Source organism: Puma concolor, chromosome B3 (genome assembly GCF_028749965.1).
Source record: "Puma concolor isolate L17-30 chromosome B3, mPumCon1.1.hap2, whole genome shotgun sequence".
In the NCBI taxonomy this organism is placed as follows: Eukaryota; Metazoa; Chordata; class Mammalia; order Carnivora; family Felidae; genus Puma; species Puma concolor.
In genome coordinates, this window is record NC_141672.1 from 144,254,859 (window position 1) to 144,276,238 (window position 21,380).

The following is a 21,380-nucleotide window of genomic DNA, read 5'->3' on the forward strand; positions in this document are numbered from 1 at the left end:
ACAGGTGAGGTACCTGAGTGAGAAGCCATGCTGCTGTTCCAGTTGATTGTTGACACGCGCGACTGTGGGCTCTGTGATGCCAGATCTTTTTTTTTTTTTTAATTTGCTTCCCTTCCTTCTTTTCCTCCCACCCTTCCGCTTCCCTACTTTCCTCCCTTCCTTACTTCCCTTCTCTTCTAAGAAAAATTGAAAACGTGTTTATGTGTGAAATCCGCCGATTTTAAAATGCTACAAAAATAACACTGCAGTCGAACAAAACACATTATTGTTAAATTACTGTCTATAGGAAAAAGCAAAAGCAGGTTTTTAATAGCCAAATGGCCAAATAGGAAGCAAGATGGAGACAAGGTACAAGGTATGCAAAATCTACCAAAAGAGAAAGCTGAGTACACTTAGACTCAAAAGGAGGGTACTACCCAGAATGATAGGGTCGTCTCAGAACTCAATGAGGTGTGAAACCCAGCTGAAATTGCCTGGGCCACACACTGCCTGAATTCTCCTTTAGCTTTTTTCTTCATTGTCCTTCACATTTCTGCCTTCCCTAGTGCCAGTCATTGTGCTAAGCTCTTGAGAACTTTCTCATGGAGCGCACAGGATGTTAGACGTAGACGTCGGTGGAAGAGGCGGACACTTGAACATTGATGACAAAAGCGATAGGAATAGTGATCATATTATGGGAGTACCTAGGAACGACACATCCACAGAGTGACAGCTTTAGGTGGGATTCTGAGAGATGAGTAAGAGGTACGATCTGGAAGCAAAGGCCAGGAAACTGCAAAGACGACAATAAGGTACCTTTGAGGAAATGGCAGGGAAGTGAGCAATATGGAGAGATGATACACGAGAGGAAAGGGACCAGATCTCAGTTTGGACTTCACCCTAAAGGTAAGTGGCAATTGTTGGATGTGGCGACAAGTGGGATAGGGGAGAGCCTGGTGCCATAATATTAAGTGAAATCAATGATTTTACATATACGTGTATATGTATGGATCTCCACCACCCAGATCAAGGTATGTACCATTTCCAGCACCTGGTAAGATTCCCTTGTGGAGCTTCCCAGCTCGCTCTCCCCCCAGCAGCAACCTGGTATTACACAGCATATATTCTTCTATAACTGCTTTTTTTTTTTCTCAACATAGTATCTGTGAGCTTTATTTATATTGTATGTACCAGAGACTCATTCTCTTTTATTACTAATTTTGTGAAAACTGTGAAATGGCCCCCCAAATCCTTTTTGTCCAGTGAAAAATAAGGTGTTGTCTAGCACACCCTCAGGGGTATCTGATCCCATGTAGGCTCTATGCCTTTCATTGTCTTCGAGATAAAGAACATCTCTAAATTGCTTTAAAGACAGGTTCTTGTCTATAGAAATGCAAATTGTGTCCAGCGGAACGCATTTAATTATTGTCAATTTGATCAGTTCTGCCAGTTTTGCATCTATTTGTAAAGTATTTCATTATTTCTCTATAGTATATATGTGTGGTACTTTGAATTTTCCTTTGTACTATCTTTCTGGATCTCATTAATTAATGAGTTAAATAAAACCTTTGACATGTGTTTATGTCTTTATAAGAGTCATGATTATACTTGATTTTAAAAACCATTCTTTTATCAACAGTATGCAATTGTATGAGCATGCTACAATTTATTTATCCATTCATCTAATGATGGACATTTGAGTTTTTTCCCTTTGGCTATCATAAATAAAACTGCTGTGGACGTTTTTACATAAGTCTTTTGTGATCGTATGCATCACTTCTTCTTGGGGGGTAAACAGTATCTAGGAATAGGGTTTCTGGGCCATAGGGGTAAGCGTGTATTTACCTTTGGTAGAAACAGTCATGTTTCCAAAGCGGGTGTATCATTTTATACTACCACTAACACTGTGTAAGTGTCCCATTATCTGTATCTTCATCAGCATTGAAATTGCCAATCCTTTTCATTTTAGCCATTCTGCAGGGTGTTTAATGGTATCTCCTTGTTGTTTAACTTACTATAGAAGGTTTTCAGGAGAAGAGTAACTTGGATAGTTCCTTTCCAACCCTGGGCCCAGCAGAATGGCTCCTGCATAGCAGGGTGGTGAGAAGGAGACAGGCCATTCTGCCATCACCGAGGTACTGACCAGAGAACACATCAACATTCACGAGCACATCCATGGAATGGAGTTCAAGAAGCGTGCCCCTCAGGTACTCAAAGAGATCCAGAAATTTTCCAGGAGGGAGATGGAAACTCCAGATGTGCACATGGACACCAGGCTCAACAAAGCTGTCTGGGCCAAAAGGTGTAAGGAATGTTCCACACCGTATCTGTGTGCGGTAGGCTAGAAAACACAACGAGGATGAAGATTCACCAATACAGCTCTATACGTTAGTTGCCTATGTACCTGTCACCACTTTCAAAAATCTACAGACCAGTAATGTGGATGGGAGCTAATCGCTGATTGTCAAATAAAGGTATAAAACTACAAAAAAACAAAACAAAACACAAGTAACTTGAACAGATTTTAGAAAGCTCTTTTTGGTTGCTATGTGGAGAATGACATTTGTACACCAATGCTCATAGCAGTGTTATTGACAATAGCCAAAAAACCACATCTATTGGCAGATGAGTGGATAAACAAATATGATAGCTATAGGCAATGGAATATTATTCAGTCTTAAAAAGGGATAAAATTCTGACACATGTAACAATATGAACCTTGAAGAAATTACACTAAATAAAATAAGCCAGGCACAGAAGGACAATTACTGTGTGATTCCACTAACATCAGGTACCCAGAATTCGGAGGCAGAAAGTAAAGTAGTGGTTACCAGGGTTTGGGGCGGAGGGTATAATAAGGGGTTACTGTTAAACAGGTAAAATTTGTTTGGGATGATAAAAAAGGTCTGGAGATGGATGCTGGTGATGGTGCACAACACTGTGAATGTAACTGACGTCACTCAACTGTACACGTAAGATGTTTAATGTTAAATTTTATGTCCTATACACCTTGACACACACAGGGACACACAGGTATGCACACGAGCCTGGTATTCTGGGTCTGAGAACTAAGCAGTGGCTCCTGTCTCCATTGAACCTGTAAAATTTTAATTTATAGAAGTGACTGAGGACACAGATTTTATTACTCTGTGTTTCCTGAGAGGAGGAAGCACGCCACACGGGGCCACGTGGGGAAGCAACAGGTGTGGTCAGGACGCAGAGAGGAGCAAGGAGAAACCTAAGCCAGACACTTAATCGGGGTTCGTACAGGCAAGGCAAGCCAGGGCAGGGAAAGTGGCTTGGGATTGGCTAGTGTGAATAATCCTGTGAAGTGTGAAGGCCCCAGGCTTGGGGACTGTTCCCAGATGTCTAGTACCTGGCCCTGAAATGATTTCGTCCAGGGCAAACATTGGCACAGTGTAGGAGAGTCAGACAAGGAGGTGGCTGTGTTAGGGACTTGAGATTGGCTGCAGGGTTTCTGATATGACTTTCTGTGCTTGAAAAAGTAGGATCACCCAGTCACGCCTTGGCTCTTCATTTGGCAGTGTGTTTAGTAGATGTCAAAAGCACAAATACAGAATGTAAAAAACAAAACACAGAACAGTTGGCCCTGTGGCTGTCTGGTACCAAGGAAACTTTCAGGTGACGGTAGCGGAGACTTTCAGGAAGTAGGGCCTAAGTTGCTCGAAACAGCACAGGAAACATTTTCAGAACATTTTACTATGAGCGTGAAAAGGAGGAACAGGTGGGAAGTATAAGGAGTCCTTCCAGGCCAGCCCCTGACTCAGGTTTCCGTTTATATGGCGTTAGCCAAAAAAAAAAAAAACAGACTTGCAATTTTGGCCTCTAATAATGTATTTTTAAATTTTTTTAATGTTTATTTATTTTTGAGGGAGAGAGAGAGAGAGAGAGACAGAGCACTACCAGGGGAAGGGCAGAGAGAGGGAGACACAGAATTGGAAGCAGGCTCCAGGCTCTGAGCTGTCAACACAGAGCCTGATGCAGGGCTCAAACTCACGGACCACAAGATCATGACCTGAGTCAAAGTCAGCTGTCTAACCGACTGAGCCACCCAGGTGCCCCTCTAATAATATTTTTGTCAAATTTGCAAACTGTATTAAAAACATGATGTTGAAGGGGTGCCTGGGTGGCTCATAGGGTTAAGCGTCCGACTTCGGCTCAGGTCATGATCTCAGGTCATGAGGCAGGTGTCTTGTGGGAGTCAGTCTCAATGACCCAAAGCACAATGGGTGGCCCAGCTGGATACGGAAGGTCACAGCCTCAGGGTCTATGAGAGCCTCTATTCCCAGGACAGTCCAGTGTGTAGCCAGTTATCATTGTTTTAATAGCGTACAGCATGAGGCTTAGAGGGCTCGTTTCTTTCATCACAAGCCTTTGAGCAACTTATTGCCATCGTAAGTAGTCTAGAAACTCCAGAAGGCATAAGAAGAGGTTGCCAAAGACTCTACAGTGAAGGGGTTTCTGAGGGCATTAATGGGAGTGCCTGCTGATTTTAATTTGGAAGTAAAACTTGTAAATGAGGAGTATGTCGCCACCAGCCCTCCAAAGGACTAAAAGGTACAGGAACTATATGTCCGCAATGAGTGTGTCAGATAAGTCTCCTTGGAGACAGATGTCATCATGGCATACCTGTGCTCCTGGTGGACACGGTGAAAATCTTATCTGCACAGATTGCATGCGGTGGCAAATCTGTTGAGGCTCCCCATGCCTGGAAAAGGTACATTGTGTCCCCTCAGAGGTGAAGGCAGAGCATAGATGAGAGGCTGTTGAAACGGGGACTCGATGTAATGTATTAGCCACATTTATAAGAGCAAAATATAAACCCATTACTGACTGGATAGATTCAGTAAATTTATTTTTGAGAACGAGTGAGAGTGAGCACAAGTTGGGGAAAGAGGCGGGGGGGGGGGGAAGAGAGAGAGAGAGAGAGAGAGAGAGAGAGAGAGAGAGAGAGAGAATCTTAAACAGGCTCCACGTTCAGCACAGAGCCCCGCTTGGGGCTCAATCCCATGACCCTGGCAACACGACTTGACCCAAAATCAAGACTTGAAATGCTCAACCGACTGAGCCACCCAGGCGCCCCTAGATTCAGTAATTTTAATGATATTAGATGTTGGGTATGAGGGCCAGAGCGTTAATGATGCAGTAATCCACCACCAGTCACCTGTTGTAGACTGAATATTAGTCTCCTTCCAAAACTGATACATTGAAGCCCCACCCCGACTGGGACTGTATTTGGAGATAAAGCCTTTACGGACACAACTAAGATTAAATGAGCTCATGGGAGGGGCGCCTGGATGGTTCAGTCGGTTAAGCGTCCAACTTCAGCTCAGGTCACAATCTCGAGGTCCGTGAGTTCAAGCCCCGAGTTGGGCTCTGGGCTGATGGCTCAGAGCCTGGAGCCTGCTTCCGATTCTCTCTCTGCCCCTCCCCCGTTCATGCTCTGTCTCTCTCTGTCTCAAAAATAAATAAAAATGTTTAAAAAAAAAAAAATGAGGTCATGAGGGTGGGCCCCTAGTCCAACAGGACTGGTGGCTTTACAAGAAGAGGAAGAGAGCGATTTCTTTTTCTCTGCACCACACACGCAAGGCCACGTGAGGACACAGTGAGAAGGCCTACAGGCCGGGAAGAGAGGCCTGACCAGAAACTGAATCAGCCAACACCTTGATCTTGGACTTCCCAGCTTTCATAACTGTGAGAAAATAAATTCCTGCTATTGAAGTCACCCATTCTGTGGTATTTGGTTATGACAACCCAAGCTGACTGATACAGCACCTTTTGTTTTTTCCAGGTTTAAGAAACAGGCGTTGGGGCGCCTGGGTGGTGCAGTCGGTTAAGTGTCCGACTTCAGCCAGGTCACGATCTCGCGGTCCGTGAGTTCGAGCCCCGCGTCGGGCTCTGGGCTGATGGCTCGGAGCCTGGAGCCTGTTTCCGATTCTGTGTCTCCCTCTCTCTCTGACCCTCCCCCGTTCATGCTCTGTCTCTCTCTGTCCCAAAAATAAATAAAAAACGTTGAAAAAAAAAATTAAAAAAAAAAAAAAAGAAACAGGCGAAATTGGGCTGTCAAATGGAGAAGCAGTGGGGATAATCACCCCTTTGTTAATTAGGTTTTAATCCTTGAAGGCCCTATTGTAACTTACATTGGGCCATAATAGCTATTTTAACTAAGGGGTGTCTGGAGTCCACTGTATCGAGCCAATCTGTAACTGCTAAAGATTTAGTTTCTTGGGTTGTTAAAAAATGTCTATTTATTTTGAGAGTCAGAGAGAGAGCACACACAAGTGAGCAGGGGAGGGGCAGACAGAGAGGGAGAGAGAGAGAACCCAAGCAGGCTCTGCACTGTCAGCGCGTGGGGTTAGATCTCACGAAACACGAGATCACGACCTGACCTGAAATCAAGAGTCAAGCGCTTACCCAACTGAGCCACCCAGGTACCCCAGCCAAGGATTTAGTTTTAATTTATTGTTGATTGCATTAGAGCGTGTGTGTCCAATATGGCATATTTTTAGGGCAATGGGTATTCTGACTATGGAAAATTTAGGCAAGGCTATAAAGTGAGACATTCCTAGGTTGTTTTTTTTTTTTTTTCTCTAGCTTATATTTAATTACTTTCTTAAGATTATAGCAGGCACGATGTTTAAGTTTAGTGGAATCTCTGGCTGTAACTACAATTTGAGCCCCAGTATTAAAACCATAAAGTTTTGTCAATTGGTACATTTTGCAACTGCTAGAGTTAATTTAGAGCTTGGGCTGCAGACACACAAAAGACAATCAGCACTGTTTTTATCTTTTTGTTATACAAATTGTTTTAGTATGTAAGTTTTTTGTACATAAACTTTGGATTTCCAATTGGGTCAAATTAAGGAAATGTCTTTTAGTTAGATATCATGTATACATATGTGAAGTATCTATTATACATTTGTGTTAAAATATTATATAGATACGTAATCTATTTAGTTACCTTTTATTTTCTCCCTCTGCATCTAGGGATGTTTTGTTCTTTTTTCTCTGCCTACCGTTTCTCTCCTGTTTCAGGCTTTTAGCTGCCCAAAAGAGTGGTTTCTAGTTTCTGTCTCCAGCTGGTAAGAGGAAAGACGGAGAGAAGAGCCCCAATATTTCCACAACCTAACCTGTCCCTTTCTTGAAGGATTCCCAACACACATCTTTTTTTTTCCTCTTAAAATCTTTTAGGGGCCCCAGACCTTGTTTTTCAGCTCAGGTTATGACCTCACAGTTTGTGAGTTCAATCCTGCTTGGGATTCTCTCTCTCTCTCAAAATAAATAAATAAATAAACTTAAAAAAAATCTTTCAGAACAGCCAGACAGCTGTATCTCTAGATGGGTAAAGTTTTTCCTTTTTTTTTTTTTTTTTTTCCCTGTCTCCTGGCTGTCCCAGACCTTCCCCTGCCCACCCCCCACCCCCACCTCCTCTTTTGCTTTTGAATGTTTACCTGATAAAAGTCCTAGTCTGAATAATTCCAGCAGGATTGGGGGCATAGGGGCTGTCCCTAGATGTCTGGCCCCAAACCCTGGGTTGATCTAGGGCAGGGGAAATATTGGCAAGGGATCGAGGGTTATATAAAGGAGGGGCCTGTGGGTGTGGACGTAGGACAGGCGAGAGGGTTTGAGTAGGACTTTCAGAGCTTGCAAAAGCAGCATCGCACGCGAGATGTAAACAACTTTGGCTGTTCGGGCGGGCCTGTGGTTAGGAGATGTCAGGCACACAAATACAGAATCCAAAAAAACGGTTTGAGCAGCGCTGGGGCACGCTAGGACACTCTCCAAGACGCTAGTGTGTCACCGCAGCCACGTGTGTGTTGGGCATACCATAAGAGCTTCCAGGCATAAAAAAGCTCCCCCCCCACAAAACCCCAAAGGCAACAAAAGAGAACCTTCTGCGGTAAACATCTGTCGTTTTCACCCGTGGAGGACTGTCTGTTCACCGCATCTTGATATCCCTTCGGAGAGCCACCCCTTCCGACTCCCAGGCCACGCGGCTCTGGCCATTGTGGGAATGGCTTCCGACGCCTGGAGCCCCAGAGGCGGTCACGTGACTTCCTCCTGGCCAATCAGCATCTCCCGCTGTCTAGGCCTCCGTGATTGGTTCAGGGATGGGCCCGTGGTTCCACCCAGTCGGTTGGTAGAATGTACTGGGAGCACCGCAGGTGTCCCTTTTCTGGTGGGGTTGTCAACCTGTTAGGGTGTCATCTTGGAGCTGGGACTGCGAAGGGGGCACCAGGTGGAGGAGGAGTGGGAGCTAGCCTGGGAAAAAACCGCCACAGAGGGGAGTACAGGCAAGCTAGGGAAAGAAACTGGGTTCTGATTGGATTGTCCGACGCCCTGGATCCTGCGGTGCGATCAAGTACATGAGCTGTTAAGTTCCCTTTCATACTTAAAAAATTTGCAAGGTGCAAACTAGTAGGCATAATATACTACTGTTTATGTAATAATACGAGGGGAAAATAGTGTTTCTATGTATCGGCTTGCAAATGCATTTAATTTTTTCTGATAAGAAACTAATAATCAAAGATACCTGTTGTGGAACGGTAACTCAGTAAATGGGGGAAAGAATCGTAGAAAGACTTCTCTGTGTATCCTTTTCTATCTTTCGACATTTACACAGCTGAGAGTGTTACCCATTCATAGTATTAAATACAGACTTCTAAAAATACAAAAACTAGAGGCTGCAATGGTATTTTATAAACCTTAGGAAGAACAAATCCTATTACATCAACAACATTGAATTTTCAAAGTATGTTCTAGTAAGATAAGTATATTTCCACTCCTAATCACTCAGGAGCAAAGTAAAAAACATTAACAGTTAAGAGACCAAATAGATGAAGCAAGATCTTAATTGAATTTAAGGTTAGGGGTGCCTGCTGGCTCAGTCAATCAAGATGCAACCCATGATCTAGGGTCATGAGTTTGAGGCCCACACTGGGTGTAGAAATTACTAAAAAAATAAATAAAATTTTAAAAGTAAATAAGTAAAGTTAAGGTTATGTATACACAGCCTACCTTGTGTTATGTTTGCTGAGAAGATTCAGGAAGCTTTCTGAGATATCCAGTGATAACTGCAAAGTTCTTCCAGAATATTCGGTGTTATCCACAAGGAACTTCTGTCTCGGAGTAGGATGTAGTAGGTATCAGTACGTCATCATTCCTGCTGCAGCAATTGGGGGTAAGGATAAGCTACAAAAATCATATATATTTGTTTAAGTTCATTTATTGATTTTTGAGAGAGAGAGAGAGAGAGAGAGAGCGCGCGCGCGCGCCCGCGCGCGGGGTGGGGGAGGGGCAGAGGAGACAGAGACGCAGAATCCAAAGCAGGCTCAGGCTCCGTGAGCCCCGTATGGGGCCTGAACCCACGAACCGGGAGATCATGACCTGACCGAAGTTGGATGCTCAACCAGCTGAGCCACCCAGGTACCCCTCCCCGACAAATCATATTTTTAAAGACATCAAAGAGCAGTGGAAAACAGAGAAGGAAGAGCCCATTCTGGGCGAGCTGAGATTGTTGGTCATTTTTTCCCTGGGTCATTTGTGAAGTCTGGTCATAGGCTAACGACTGGGCTTGGTTTACACTGAACTGTTGAGGCCACTCAGGCTATTGTTACAGGCTAGAATCTAGATATGAGGCTCTTTTGCCCATGGGATATTTGGTAAGTGCTGGGGTAGACTGGGGGCAGGGGATAGGGGAGGGCCTGGCTGGGGCCTTGGCTGGAAAGGCAGGGTAAGATCTGCATTCTCTTACTGTTTAGAAGGCTGAGTCCCGCTAAAGGGAAGGGGCTGCAACAAACACAAGGCAAATCTCATTCTCATGGTAATTAAAAACAGGGGTGGACAGAGTCTAACTAAAGTTGCAACTCACTTCAACTCAGCTCCATTCTGATTGGGTTGAGGCATCATCCCTTTAAGCTATGTTGCCTTCCGGAGGATGGGTAAACCCTCCGGGGGAAATATAATTAACTTCAACTTCTGTGATTCTTTTATACACAATATTTGGCATATAATAGAACATTATAAGTCATCGAAAAAGCAGGTTATCGTAGACTGAACATTGGCCTCCCCAAGATATGTCTGTCCTAATTCCTGGAGCCTGTGAATGTAGAGACTTTGCAGATGTGATTAAGGATTTTAAGATGGAGGGGCGCCTGGGTGATGCAGTCGGTTAAGCGTCCGACTTCAGCCAGGTCACGATCTCGCGGTCCGTGAGTTCGAGCCCCGCGTCAGGCTCTGGGCTGATGGCTCGGAGCCTGGAGCCTGTTTCCGATTCTGTGTCTCCCTCTCTCTCTGCCCCTCCCCCGTTCATGCTCTGTCTCTCTCTGTCCCCAAAAAAATAAATAAACGTTGAAAAAAAAAAAAAAAGATGGAGACATTATCCTGGTTTATCCAGGGGGACCCAATAAAAGCACAGGCGTCCTTATAAGGAAGCAGGAGGGTCGTAGTCAGTAGAAGGAGGCATTAAGATAGAAGCAGTAAGTTGGAGTTATGGGGAGACGGGATCACAAGTCAAGGAATGCAGGTCCCCCGAGAAGCTGGAAAAGACAAAGAACTGGATGCTTCCTTGGAGCTTCCAGAAGCAACCAGCTCTGCCAATACCTCGACTTTAGCCCCACGAGACTGATTCTGGACCTCTGACCTCCGGAACCGTAAGATAATAAATCATCATTGTCTTAGACCACTACATTTGTGGTCATTTATTATAGCAGCAATAGGAAACTGATACAGCAGGGCAATGCACCTGATCATCAAGAGGGGAAAAGTGAGCCAACGAAAGTAGACCCACATCTGATCTGGATGTCAAGGATTTAAGATAACTATTTAAATATGTTAAAGAAAATAGTGGGGGCAACGGACAAAATGGTGACCAGATGGGGAATTTCAACAGAGAGCTGGAATCTGTAAAAGCCAAAGGAACATTCCAGAATGGACACATGTAACATCTGAAATAAAGAATTCCGATGGACTGAGCGGCAGAGTTGGACACAGCAGAGGCAAGAGGTTGGTAAACTTGAAAACGGGCCAATGGGAAATATCCAAACGAAAGTACAGAAAGATAAAGTAGCAAGAACAATGTTAACTGCAAAGAATATAATATTTGGCTAAGAAGATTATTCATTCCTTTAATCTTAGAACGTTTGTTGTAGAAAATAAAACGGAATCTGTGTATTTAAACTATAAAGAAACTCACTTTATAAATCATATTGTAGATTCCCCTATTAGCCTCCTGGATCTAGTAACATAAAATAAAGCTTCTAGCAGTTTCGACTCTAAAAACTGAATTTGTCTTCACATTTGTAGAATGGAGGTGGTGGTGCACATCTCACAGGACTAGGATGAGAATTAAGTGACACGAGGCCCTTAGCATAAGGCCTGGCACAGAGTAAATGCCCATTGGGGACATCTGCCCTGTCACGTGTCGTGAACTCCCATCACATGAAATGAGGTTAAATGAGGTAATGGATATAAAGTGCTCTGTCAAGTCCTTACAAATGGTGGTTTTTCCTATCATAGCATGAATCTCAGTTTACCAACTCAGGTGTGTGATAAATGGTATTTTCTTTATTTAAAAAAAGTTTTTTTTAATATTTATTCATTTTTGAGAGACAGAGCAGAGACAGAGCATGAGCGGGGGAGGGGCAGAGAGAGAGGGAGACACAGAATCCGAAGCAGGCTCCAGGCTCTGAGCTGTCAGCACTGAGCCCGATGTGGGGCTCGAACTCACGGACCGCGAGATCGTGACCTGGCTGAAGTCGGACGCTTAACCGACTGAGCCACCCAGGCGCCCCAATATTGTCTTTATTTTGAGATAATTCTATGTTTTGGGCTCCCAACTGGCTAGAGTGACAGCAAATTAATCTCAGGAATCGGGGCTCTTCTTTCCTTTCTGCTGAATGGTACCTGTGTTCTAGAGGCTCATGTTGTGCCAACGTGGGGAGGGTGGGTGGTCCTTATGTTTCCCCGGAGTCAGCCAGAAGTATCTTGTTCCTGTACATGTGCCTTCTTCAGGACTCTCTCCTCAACTTCCCTTCCCACTTTGGGGGCCATGGGGATCTTTCTGCCGCTATGGTGCCAGATGAGGGCCTGAGGGTCTTAGAGGGGCTGCCTGGGGCACAGCTTGCCCTGACACCCTAGACAGTAGTGTCTTCTCTGCCATCGTGTTCCCTGGGGTGCTGCCCGGGGAGGAAGCAGGGCCCCTGGCCTTTCTTTCTGGAACCCATCTCATCACCGTTCTCACAAATTAATTCCTCATTTATTTTTCCTCTGCGTGAGGGGCTTTTTATCTGGTCTCCATAGAGAATTCTGTCTTCTTCTTCTTCTTTTTTTTTTTAACGTTTTTTTTTTTTTGAGAGACAGAGAGAGACAGAGCATGAGCAGGGGAGGGGCAGAGAGAGGGAGACACAGAATCTGAAGCAAGCTCCAAGCTCTGAGCTGTCAGCACAGAGCCCGACACAGGGCTCGAATTCATGAGCAGTGAGATCATGACCTGAGCGGAAGTCGGACGCTTAACCGACCGAGCCACCCATTTGCCCCTAGAATTCTGTCTTCTTAATAGGTGTAGGCCCCTGGAAACTATTGTTTGGGACTATAGGATCCCCCCACCCTTTATCTCTGGGGAGTATGTTCCAAAACCGCTCCCACCAAGGGATGCCTGAAACCACAGATAATTCGGAACCCATACACTATTTTTTCCTGTACATACATACATACATACTTAGGGTACAGTTTCATTTATAAATTCAGTAAGAGATTAACAACAACAATAATAAAGTAGAACCATCTAACAATGCACTGTAATAAAAGTTATGTGAATGTGGTCTCTCTCTCTCAAAATACCTTATTGTACTGTTCTTGCCCTTCCTCCTGTGAGGATGTGCCATAAAACACCTACATGTTGAGGTGAAGGGAGGTGAGTGACGTAAGCACGCTGACGTGGCGTTCGCCTATGCCCTCTGCTTCTGAACTGCGCTGCCCGTGGATAACTTAAACCGTGGAAAACGAAACCGCGGATAAGGGGGGCCCACTGTATCGTTTTCTGCCGAAGCAGCTTCAAGCTACAGGTCATGGCACTGGAAGGGACGCTGCTTCATGTGTGGGGGGCAGAAATCTCTGTGGGAGGTCCCCTGTGAGCCGCTGGCTGACAGCTGGGACGCACGTGTGTAGGGAAAGACTACGTGGGGCTTCCGGCGAGAGGCTGCTACAGGGCTGAGAATTAAACAGATCCTGGAGGTCTGGCAGATAACTGAACCTAGAGCACCTCCAGGGTATCATCCGCAGGGGCCACTAAGCAATCTAAAATCCCTACACAGGCAAGAAAACAGGACAATGTGACCCAGATGAAAAACAACAAACAGTCGGTAGAAACTGACCTCAAGATGGGCCAGATGTTGGATTTAGCAAAGACTCTAAGTAGTATAAGTATGTCCAAAGATGTAAGAGAAAGTTACGTTCCAAAGAACTAAAAGAAAATATGGTCAGAATGAGCGTGCCGATGGGAAACTGAGACCAGCAGGTAAGGAGATCCAGGGATCTAAGCGCTCTCAAATTGATCTACCAAATCCTCATTATTTTAGACCCTCCTTCGCTCCTAATTCCTGGGATTCCTGGTTCTTTTGGTGGTTGTTCCTTTTTAGGATTCTGTGGTATAATATAAACTGCGTTGGTTTTTACCGAATCCCACTTCTGGCTCGGGAATGGTCGCTTGGATCTTCTAAGACAATCACCATCCCTCTTCTGTTGTCTGGCCTCCAAAATTGTGTTACCATTGTCTCCTCTGTTCTCCTTGTCCTTGTAGATTTATTGTAGTTTGTTAAAAAATCAGTTTACTATGGTTTTAATAAGGGTTTTAGAGGGAATGAATGTAGATGTACGTGTTTCATCCACAGTTACAGCCCGGAACTCCTGCATTAAGTCTTAAAAGTGATTTAAATAGCATAACACTTCCTGGAAACCGTTCTCATCCAATATGTGAACAGCCGTCTGTTGGCCTCCCCCTCACTAAAAGGCCTCAAATGAGATTTCTTAATCTGTCTGTCTTCTTGTGCTCTCAAGGGCCACCAGACCTCTGAAATAAATTAGAGTTATGCTGGTCCCCAGCCCATTACTTGGACATGATAAATCAGGAAGAGGGAGACACTCACTTTCTTCTAAGGAAGCAGCCATCCTCGGGGGGACCTGCGCTCACCACAATTTTACAAATGCATACCTTCTTAGACACGCCTGGCTTTTGATGACAGCAAATATTAAATTATGCTTCAACTATAAAACCTCTATTGCATCGAACTCAAGCTAACAACATTAAGTGATTTCCTAGGTTTAAAAATCTAAAAGGCTTTTTCTTCCCTTAAACAAGTCCTGCCAGCCCCAGCATTAATTATTCTTGATTCTTACTAGAATCATTCTTTTGCCATGAGAGGCGGGGGGGAGAAGTACCTTTGTTGTACGGAGACTGACGGGGACAACTCCCCTCCTGCCTATTATAGTTCTCTATGCGGTTGGTAGCTCCCGACGTGCCTCCAGCCTGTGTTCTGTGACCGGGACACCTATGTGGTTGGAACCTTCTTCCATTTTTTGTCTTGGCTCCTCTCTCAGTGGCGAGGGGGCTGCTCCACTTCAGGTACAGAACACCTTCTCAAAACCAAACTATAATCCCTACCTGCTGTCTAAGGATGTCAGTATTCATTTTAGGTATCTCAGCTGGCCACATTACCCTTCTACATTGCGCCCAAGCAAAGCCCACACCTTTATCTCCAATTCCAACATACTAAAAAAACCTTATAATTGTGCTCCTGCCTTTTGTACACCCCTCTGTTTGCCTTCACACAACGTTTCTCCCCTCTTTTTTGTTAACAGAATCTTGATTTCGTGCAAACATCTATGTACCTCCCGCCTCCCCTAGAAACTGGCTCGGGGGCAAATTTTGATTAGTTGGGTATCATTTCCCTAGACGAGATTGTTCAGTATGGATAAAGTTCTGACTTCTTTTTTTGTTGGTGGTAGGTTTTTTTTTAGGTTTATTTATGTATTTTGAGAGGGAGAGAGAGAGAGAATGAATGAGTGGGGAAGGGACAGAGAGGGAGAGAGAGAATCTCCTGGGGAGACTTCTGAGAAAGCTTTCCTCATTCCCAAAAATAGACCCTCAGGAAGAGTCATCCTCTTTTGCTGATCATTGTTGGGTCTGAGTGTGGCACCTCGAGCAACAGCAGCCTTCTCGTGACTGAGACAGAATCTAGCCTGGGGAGAGGAGAGGAGACAGATGAAAGACTGGGTCCTCCATGACGTCCCCAACTATACTAACCATGGAGCCTTTCCCCCTCAGGGAATCTTGTTCAATAAAATACTCTTAATTTTTAAAGCCAAAGCGAAGTTGAGTCCACTAGATTTTTTTCTCTTTGGCCCTTCAGGTCCACTGTCCACTCCTCTCTGAGTCAGGAAGTTGGATTTGCCGATGGCCTGCATCGGCGGCAGATCAACGTGGAGGGATAGAGAGCAGTTTCCATAACCACCCCTTCCCTTTGCCCTTCCAGGTATGAGGGTAGCTTCCCTCTGTGGCTAGCTCCCCTCCCCGTTGGCTTCTGGAACCCTGCTCGAACTTTTGTAATCCCTCCATTAGCCTCTCTGAAATGTCCCCTTCCCAGTGTGCCGCCTCTTTTCTGTTGGGATCCTGACTGATACAGAGGGTTTTCAACTGATGTAGGCACCGTTCACCTGACAGAGCCTGTAATGGCCTCAAAGACATTTTACTGTCATCTTTTACACGGATGGATCTGTTCATTGGTTTCAGTTCGTGAGGCAGGGTAATGTCCCCTTTGATGTCTGCCATCTGCACAGGCGATGGGCTGACTGCTTTCATCAACACACTAGTCTTCTAATAAATTTGCCAATATTTTTATTGACACCAGATGACTTTGGGGTTGTTCATATTTATGGCCAATTGGGAAAACAACGAAGAGCAATAAATCTCCAAGTGTCTTTAGATTAAGGACGTGTTATGCCTTACAACTGTCTTCTGAAGAAACCTTGTGAGATGCTCCCGCTGGAAATGCTTTGGCTGCTGCAACCATTTCTCTCCTCTCAGGCCATCGTGTTGTTTTCCTCACCCACCAACCAGGCTCCTCCAACATCTCTCCTGGAAATTGCTCTGCTCCAAACCAGGCCCCCATGGTCTTCACCCAGCTCACCCTGGGTATTCCCCAGATGGCCACTTGATGGCGTCCAAGAATCTTCTCCCTCATTTCCCTCACATGATCCAGGAATGGCTCACATGCATAAAGGGGGTGTGACAAAGAAGTCTGATAAAGTTATTGATGTGTTTTGACATGTTCCATTGTGGATCATAGCGCTATCATACCTGCCATTAACAAAAAAATTTTTTTTAAGGTTTATTCATTTTCGAGAGAGACAGACAGACAGAATGTGAGCAGGGGAGGGGCAGAGAGAGGGAGACACAGAATCTGAAGCAGGTCCCAGGCTCTGAGCCATCAGCACAGAGCCCAACGCAAGGCTCGAATGCACGAGCCGCGAGATCATGACCTGAGCCAAAGTTGGATGCTTGACCGACTGAGCCACCCAGGCGCCCCTTGTGCCTGCCATTTAAAAAAATTTTTTTTTTTCCAACGTTTATTTTTTTATTTTTGGGACAGAGAGAGACAGAGCATGAACGGGGGAGGGGCAGAGAGAGAGGGAGACACAGAATCGGAAACAGGCTCCAGGCTCTGAGCCATCAGCCCAGAGCCCGACGCGGGGCTCGAACTCACGGACCGCGAGATCGTGACCTGGCTGAAGTCGGACGCTTAACCGACTGCGCCACCCAGGCGCCCCATGCCTGCCATTTTAAAAGCATACAATGGAAGGCACGACCCACAACACTATTATTCTGTTTCATTTCATCCAGATGAAGAAGTCTTGATCACATAAATAGGAATGTATGTTTACAGGATATATAGAAATATCACCATATGCAAAATATAATATACTATTGTCATCAAAGAGCTGTGGAAGGTTTCACATTCAGATGTAAATACCCCTGTCCTTTAATATAATGGGACTTTAGAGGTCATACTGAAAAGGAAGTCTGTGAAGCCTCTCAGAAACAGCAAGAAAGTCACTGTAGACTTTCAGCATGGGGGGGGTAAAGTGACAAAGTAGGATTTTGAATACTAAATTGTCCAAGGTATGTGCAGATACCTGAATCAAACAGCCTAGATCCTGCCCTTAGTTCTGGCGAGTATAAGACGCATAGCTTTCAAAGACACAAGACTTTCTCGTCTTGAAATATTAACGGGTTGAGCCATAAAACTTCCCGCTATACTTCCAGGGGCACCCGCTTTAAAAACATCATATATTAAATGCCATTCTACTAAAGTAGGTGCAAAGCATTTTTTTTTAAAAGGTTGTCAAGGTCTTACATTCGTAAGTGACCTAAGATAGCAAATGCTGTTGCGACTCTGCCTGTATCTACTGGATCCCTCTTATTCTGATTCCAATTCCAACCTGTGTTGTTTTTGCCCACACCAAGTGATTCTCTGCATCACCAGCTGTCCTACAAGTCAACTCAATTCTGACACTCTCTGCCTGGAGATGACATCGGATCCCATGGGTTAAGGTGAAGTCCTACAAGACTGTCCCACTCTTCAGATGCCAATCATAATTTGGCACCTGGGGCGTCTGACCAAGCATTATAGACTGGAGGTTCCCATGGCCCCCTCCTTGGGTTCGGTTAATTTGCTAGGGCAGCTCACAGAACTCAAAGAAACATTCTAGATTACCATTTGATTTTTTTTTAATGTTTATTTTTGAGAGAGAGAGAGAGAGAGACAGAGTGCGAGCAGGGGAGGGGCAGAGAGAGAAGAAGACACAGAAACTGAGGCAGGCTCCAGGCTCTGAGCTGTCAGCACAGACCCCGACCTGGGGCTTGAACCCACAAACTGTGAGATCATGACCTGAGCCAAAGTCAGAAGCTTAACCGACTGAGCCACCCAGGCACCCCAATTACCAATTTATTATAAAAGGATGTACAGTAACTCAGAAAGAGCTGTGTGGGACCCAAGGAATTTAACAAAAATCCCCCACCCCTGGACAAGCAGAGCAAGACTAATTCCATTTTGTGCTACACCCACCGTCTCATGTATAACCCCCATATGACCTACTTATTGCTTAAGACACTCCCCCACCCTAGTCAAGCCGCTGAGCACACCCTTACTGGAAACCGGCTCAAATAGGAATGCAGAACCCCTAACCGCCAGAGAATGTAAACCCCGCCTTTTGCCCGCCAAACTTGCGCGCCAATTCTGACCAGAGTGATAGGCTAGTTCAAACAGTTACTGTAGGGTAAATTGTAATTCAATTGGCCACCGGCGTGTGGACTGACATGACTATGCAACTTTCTGTGTGTGTTACAATCTCATTGGCCACTGGCCCCTATAAAACTGCTACGCCTTTTAACCTAGGGGTCCAAGTCCCTGCTCTGCTGTGTCAGGTATAGTTGGGCCCAAGCTCAAGCTTGCAAATAAACCCTCGTGCGTTTGCATCAGTATCGGCTCCTTGGTGGTCTCTCGGATTCGAAATCGGGGGCATTACAAGCTGCACAGGGCACGGTGTGGGGAAAGGGGCAAAGCTTCCATGGCTTCTCTGAGCACCACTCTCCCCAAATCTACACATGTTCACCAACCTGGAAGCTCTCCAAACCCCATACTTTTGGGTTTATATGAAGGCTTCATTACACAGGCATGATGGATAAAATTATTAGCCATTGGCAGTTGATTCAACCTCCAACCCTTGCATGGAGGTCGGCGGGGAGGGGTGGGACTGAACCCTCTCATCACAAAGTTGGTTCCCCTGGCCACAGCCCACCCTTAGGAAGACCCAGGGGCTTCCCAAGTCGCTTCATTCACATAGCTTTAAAAGACGCCTTTATCACTCTCATCACTTAGAAAATCCCCAGGATTTTAGGAGCTCTGTGCCAGGAACAGGGACAAAGACCAAATATGTGTATTTCTTATTATAAATCACAACAGCACAATCCCTTTCACCATTTCTGTTCTGTGACCCTCCAGCTTCTGTGCCCTTCATTTCCAGTGGTTTCTATCTGTGACAGTTAGAGGCTCTCCCTTGGGCTGCTTTGCACACCAGCACACAAAGATTGCCAGGACTGCCTGGGAGTTTAAGCACGCCTCCTCCAAGTTGCGTCTGGGGCTACTGACCGGCACAGGGGCATGAGGAGGGACAGACTCCAAGGCATACTTTACTCTTCAGAACTCCCGTCTCTATCTATTGGTGCTTGGCCAACATCATACTCTCGATGGCTTCTTACCTTTCCTACGTCTTTCCCCCAGTCCTTCCCTTGTTTCTCCCTGGAGCACTTCCTTAATACCGTGTGCGCACGACTTCCGTCTCAATATTTGCTTTTGGGAACCCAACCTGAGAAACCAACATCTCTATAAACCATGCTGCCGTGTATATGGCCTTACGTAGGGATGCACATCAAAGTCCACCAGAAAAAACTGTCCTGAAACATTGCAGAAAGTCTTTGGCTTTGAATCCATTACTGCAGAAAGAAATCTGCTGCAGTGTAGGGAGGGAGGGGAGTATAGACGGGCAGAGTAATAACGCCTCTGGCTTTGTCCCTGATCCAAACAGGAGCTGCCAGGGAAAGGCCCACTGCTGTCCTCTGAGCTTTATGAGGAGCGGTCCCAGGGGCTGTCGGGACTCTGTTCTTCCTGACTGCTATGGAGTGATCCTGGGTTTCTGTTTCAATTTCCTATTCAGTTGAAGATTTGCAACTCCCAAAACAAAGATATATGCCAAACAAGTTTTTTGTTTGTTTCTTTCTTTTAAACTCAGCGTCTCCAGAACTATTGGCCACTCACTGGCTATAATGTGCTCACTCATCATCTCTGTCCACGTCTGTGTCCACAACGCTCTGCCCAATAACTGCAGAATATGCTGGTTTTGTTTAAGGACACATGGAACCTTCCCCAAGATAAACCATACACTAGAGCATTAAATAAATAAATAGTATTAAAAGATTGACATCTTAAAGAGCATGTTCTCTGATAACAATGGAATTATATTATAAAGGTTAGACAAAATTAACCAAGTAAATTTGAAGATCTAGTGGCCTTCATTAAATGATTCATGCTTCGGGCAGCGTTCTTTCTAGCAAGTAGAGGGGAGCTCCCCAGGGGTACAGAAAAAGGGAGGGTTTTTAAAGGTAGAGTGGGAGTGGAAAAAAGGAAATTAGTAGCAAAGAATCCACTCTTCCAGGCAAGGTTACCCTCCTAAGGCGAAGGGAAGGAATCTGTCGGTGAGTTTCCCAGTGCTGATCAGGAACTCTCCATGCTGACTTGTTAAAGGTTACATTTCTGGGGGGCAGAAATTGCAGATGGGTTAGGGCTTAAGTCTCGATTTACTGCCTTAGGACCTTAACCTAAGTGATACTATTTTGGGCCTGTGGTTTTCTTTTGAACAGAAATAGTAACACAAAGAAATCTAGAAGAGCTTTGGGTATTTGGAAACAAAGCAACGTGCTACTAAAAAATTCACAAATCAAAGAAAAATCCACAAGGAAAAATTTTAAATATTTTAAACTAAAAGAGAATGAAAATACAACATACTTGCAGGTAAAGCTGTGTTTAGAGGAATATTTATGGTTTTATTTATGCTTTAGTACAGAAGAAGAAAAGTTTTGAGTCAATGATCTAACTTCCCACCTTAAGTAGCTAGAGAAAGAACAAATTAAACCCAAAGTAACAAGGAGAAAGGAGATAATAAAAACAAGAGTAGAAATCAGTGAAATAGAAAACCAACAAAAAATAGAGAAAACCAAAAGTTGGTTCTTGGAAAAGATGAATAAAATTGATAAACCCTGTAAAGACTTAGAAAAAGAGAGAGAGAGAGAGAGAGAGAGAGAGAAAAGAAAAGTGAGGTCAGGGTGGATTTAGACACATAGATCAATGGAAGAGAACAGAGAGCCCAGAAATAAACTCACAACTACATGGTCAATGAATCTACAACAGCAGAGGCAAGAATATACAAGGGGGAAAAGACAGTCTCAATAAACGGTGCTGGGAAAACTGAACAGCTCTGTGCAAAAGAATGAAATCGGATCGCTTTCTTACATCACACACAAAAATAAACTCAAAATGGATTAAAGACCTAATGTGCTACATAAAACCATAAAACTCCTAGAAGAAAACACAGGCAGTAATTTCTTGGACATCAGCCATCGCACCCTGTCTCTAGATATGTCTCCCCAGGCAAGAAAAACAAAAGAGAAAAAAAAAAAACAATCAGAACTACACCAACATAAAAAGCATTTGCACAGTGAAGGAAATCCTCGACAAAATGAAAAGGCCAGGTACTGAATGGGAGAAGGT

The 21,380-nt window shown here is 44.7% G+C and overlaps 1 protein-coding gene, 1 long non-coding RNA gene and 1 pseudogene across 3 annotated transcripts in view; 2 read left to right on the forward strand and 1 right to left on the reverse strand.

Moving 5' to 3' along the window:
* Nucleotides 1–1,542: 1,542 nt before the first annotated feature.
* CRTC3 (CREB regulated transcription coactivator 3) overlaps nucleotides 1,543–21,380 on the reverse strand; it is a 157,619-nt gene continuing 137,781 nt past the window's right edge. For both annotated transcript variants that reach the window (XR_015252950.1, XR_015252949.1), the window contains 4 exons: nucleotides 9,019–9,166; nucleotides 7,893–8,262; nucleotides 4,630–4,763; nucleotides 1,543–2,320 (listed from right to left, as the gene is read on the reverse strand). The gene's annotated coding sequence lies outside the window, so the exon portion shown is untranslated. The remainder of the gene's footprint in view (nucleotides 2,321–4,629; nucleotides 4,764–7,892; nucleotides 8,263–9,018; nucleotides 9,167–21,380) is intronic.
* On the forward strand, nucleotides 2,036–2,738 carry LOC112855394 (large ribosomal subunit protein eL31 pseudogene; annotated as a pseudogene).
* On the forward strand, nucleotides 10,492–17,644 carry LOC147580470 (uncharacterized). Its single transcript, XR_015252948.1, has 3 exons — nucleotides 10,492–11,004; nucleotides 15,408–15,530; nucleotides 17,522–17,644. It is a non-coding gene; the product is annotated as an uncharacterized LOC147580470 (long non-coding RNA).